Below are 5000 nucleotides of genomic sequence, written 5' to 3' on the forward strand. Positions count from 1 at the left end.
TAACCACAACACAACGTACCAAACAATAAACAAACAAGGTCCTCTAACCACAACACAACGTACCAAACAATAAAGGTCCTCTAACCACAACACAACGTACCAAACAATAAACAAACAAGGTCCTATAACCACAACACAACGTACCAAACAATAAACAAACAAAGTCCTATAACCACAACACAACGTACCAAACAATAAACAAACAAGGTCCTATAACCACAACACAACGTACCAAACAATAAACAAACAAGGTCCTATAACCACAACACAACGTACCAAACAATAAAGGTCCTATAACCACAGCACAACGTACCAAACAATAAACAAACACGGTCCTATAACCACAACACAACGTACCAAACAATAAACAAACAAGGTCCTATAACCACAACACAACGTACCAAACAATAAACAAACAAGGTCCTATAACCACAACACAACGTACCAAACAATAAAGGTCCTATAACCACAGCACAACGTACCAAACAATAAACAAACACGGTCCTATAACCACAACACAACGTACCAAACAATAAACAAACAAGGTCCTATAACCACAACACAACGTACCAAACAATAAACAAACAAGGTCCTATAACCACAACACAACGTACCAAACAATAAACAAACAAGGTCCTATAACCACAACACAACGTACCAAACAATAAACAAACAAGGTCCTATAACCACAACACAACGTACCAAACAATAAACAAACAAAGTCCTATAACCACAACACAACGTACCAAACAATAAAGGTCCTATAACCACAACACAACGTACCAAACAATAAACAAACAAGGTCCTATAACCACAACACAACGTACCAAACAATAAAGGTCCTATAACCACAGCACAACGTACCAAACAATAAACAAACAAGGTCCTATAACCACAACACAACGTACCAAACAATAAACAAACAAGGTCCTATAACCACAACACAACGTACCAAACAATAAACAAACAAGGTCCTATAACCACAACACAACGTACCAAACAATAAACAAACAAAGTCCTATAACCACAACACAACGTACCAAACAATAAAGGTCCTATAACCACAACACAACGTACCAAACAATAAACAAACAAGGTCCTATAACCACAACACAACGTACCAAACAATAAAGGTCCTATAACCACAGCACAACGTACCAAACAATAAACAAACAAGGTCCTATAACCACAACACAACGTACCAAACAAGAAACAAACAAGGTCCTATAACCACAACACAACGTACCAAACAATAAACAAACAAAGTCCTATAACTACAACACAACGTACCAAACAATAAACAAACAAGGTTCTATAACCACAACAGAACGTACCAAACAATAAACAAACAAGGTCCTATAACCACAACACAATGTACCAAACAATAAACAAACAAAGTCCTATAACCACAACACAACGTACCAAACAATAAACAAACAAGGTCCTATAACCACAACACAACGTACCAAACAATAAAGGTCCTATAACCACAACAGAACGTACCAAACAATAAACAAACAAGGTCCTATAACCACAACACAATGTACCAAACAATAAACAAACAAAGTCCTATAACCACAACACAACGTACCAAACAATAAACAAACAAGGTCCTATAACCACAACACAACGTACCAAACAATAAAGGTCCTATAACCACAACAGAACGTACCAAACAATAAACAAACAAGGTCCTATAACCACAACACAACGTACCAAACAATAAACAAACAAGGTCCTATAACCACAACACAACGTACCAAACAATAAACAAACACGGTCCTATAACCACAACACATTGACCAAACAATAAACAAACAAGGTCCTATAACCACAACACAACGTACCAAACAATAAACAAACAAGGTCCTATAACCACAACACAATGTACCAAACAATAAACAAACAAAGTCCTATAACCACAACACAACGTACCAAACAATAAACAAACAAGGTCCTATAACCACAACACAACGTACCAAACAATAAAGGTCCTATAACCACAACACAACGTACCAAACAATAAACAAACAAAGTCCTATAACCACAACACAACGTACCAAACAATAAACAAACAAGGTCCTATAACCACAACAAAACGTACCAAACAATAAACAAACAAGGTCCTATAACCACAACACAACGTACCAAACAATAAACAAACAAGGTCCTATAACCACAACACAACGTACCAAACAATAAACAAACAAGGTCCTATAACCACAACACAATGTACCAAACAATAAACAAACTAAGTCCTATAGCCACAACACAACGTACCAAACAATAAAGGTCCTATAACCACAACACAACGTACCAAACAATAAACAAACAAGGTCCTATAACCACAACACAACGTACCAAACAAACAATAAAGGTCCTCTAACCACAACACAACGTACCAAACAAACAATAAAGGTCCTATAACCACAACACAACGTACCAAACAATAAACAAACAAGGTCCTATAACCACAACACAACGTACCAAACAATAAACAAACAAGGTCCTATAACCACAACACAACGTACCAAACAATAAACAAACAAGGTCCTATAACCACAACACAACGTACCAAACAATAAACAAACAAAGTCCTATAACCACAACACAACATACCAAACAATAAACAAACAAGGTCCTATAACCACAACACAATGTACCAAACAATAAACAAACAAGGTCCTATAACCACAACACAACGTACCAAACAATAAAGGTCCTATAACCACAACGTACCAAACAATAAACAAACAAGGTCCTATAACCACAACACAACGTACCAAACAATAAAGGTCCTATAACCACAACAGAACGTACCAAACAATAAACAAACAAGGTCCTATAACCACAACACAACGTACCAAACAATAAACAAACAAGGTCCTATAACCACAACAGAACGTACCAAACAATAAACAAACAAGGTCCTATAACCACAACAAAACGTACCAAACAATAAACAAACAAGGTCCTATAACCACAACACAACGTACCAAACAATAAACAAACAAGGTCCTATAACCACAACACAACGTACCAAACAATAAACAAACAAGGTCCTATAACCACAACACAACGTACCAAACAATAAACAAACAAGGTCCTATAACCACAACACAACGTACCAAACAATAAACAAACAAGGTCCTATAACCACAACACAACGTACCAAACAATAAACAAACAAGGTCCTATAACCACAACACAACGTACCAAACAATAAACAAACAAGGTCCTATAACCACAACACAACGTACCAAACAATAAACAAACAAGGTCCTATAACCACAACACAACGTACCAAACAAACAAGGTCCTATAACCACAACACAACGTACCAAACAATAAAGGTCCTATAACCACAACACAACGTACCAAACAATAAAGGTCCTATAACCACAGCACAACGTACCAAACAATAAACAAACAAGGTCCTATAACCACAACACAACGTACCAAACAATAAACAAGCAAGGTCCTATAACCACAACACAATGTACCAAACAATAAACAAACAAAGTCCTATAACCACAACACAACGTACCAAACAATAAACAAACAAAGTCCTATAACCACAACACAACGTACCAAACAATAAAGGTCCTATAACCACAACACAACGTACCAAACAATAAACAAACAAGGTCCTATAACCACAACACAACGTACCAAACAATAAAGGTCCTATAACCACAACACAACGTACCAAACAATAACCAAACAAGGTCCTATAACCACAACAGAACGTACCAAACAATAAACAAACAAGGTCCTATAACCACAACACAATGTACCAAACAATAAACAAACAAAGTCCTATAACCACAACACAACGTACCAAACAATAAACAAACAAGGTCCTATAACCACAACACAACGTACCAAACAATAAAGGTCCTATAACCACAACACAACGTACCAAACAATAAACAAACAAGGTCCTATAACCACAACACAACGTACCAAACAATAAAGGTCCTATAACCACAACACAACGTACCAAACAATAAAGGTCCTATAACCACAACAGAATGTACCAAACAATAAACAAACAAGGTCCTATAACCACAACACAACGTACCAAACAATAAACAAACAAGGTCCTATAACCACAACACAACGTACCAAACAATAAACAAACAAGGTCCTATAACCACAACACAACGTACCAAACAATAAACAAACAAGGTCCTATAACCACAACACAATGTACCAAACAATAAACAAACAAAGTCCTATAACCACAACACAACGTACCAAACAATAAACAAACAAGGTCCTATAACCACAACACAACGTACCAAACAATAAAGGTCCTATAACCACAACACAACGTACCAAACAATAAACAAACAAGGTCCTATAACCACAACAGAACGTACCAAACAATAAACAAACAAGGTCCTATAACCACAACACAACGTACCAAACAATAAAGGTCCTATAACCACAACACAACGTACCAAACAATAAACAAACAAGGTCCTATAACCACAACAGAACGTACCAAACAATAAACAAACAAGGTCCTATAACCACAACACAACGTACCAAACAAACAATAAAGGTCCTATAACCACAACACAATGTACCAAACAAACAATAAAGGTCCTATAACCACAACACAACGTACCAAACAATAAAGGTCCTATAACCACAACACAACGTACCAAACAATAAACAAACAATAAAGGTCCTCTAACCACAACACAACGTACCAAACAAACAATAAAGGTCCTCTAACCACAACACAAGCAGGTTTATTTGAACACAACACAAATGAATCCTTTAGTGCATGATATGTTTTATTTATTACTCTTTTTTAATTGATTTATTACATTTTACTTGTGTTACTGTAAGTGAAAATCTGCTCTGCAATCATATCATCTCCCCATTGTGGATGAATAAACATCCGTCTATCATCCATCCATCTATTATCTGTCATCATCCATCTATCCATCAATCAATTAATCAATCAATCAAAGTTGACTTATATA

At 36.1% G+C, this 5000-nt stretch overlaps 1 protein-coding gene across 9 annotated transcripts in view; it reads left to right on the forward strand.

Annotated features, from left to right (window-relative positions):
• LOC133616672 (myosin IXB) overlaps positions 1–5000 on the forward strand; it is a 302457-nt gene that overhangs the window by 247591 nt on the left and 49866 nt on the right. The window lies entirely within an intron of this gene.

Source organism: Nerophis lumbriciformis, linkage group LG14, assembly GCF_033978685.3.
Source record: "Nerophis lumbriciformis linkage group LG14, RoL_Nlum_v2.1, whole genome shotgun sequence".
Lineage (NCBI taxonomy): Eukaryota > Metazoa > Chordata > Actinopteri > Syngnathiformes > Syngnathidae > Nerophis > Nerophis lumbriciformis.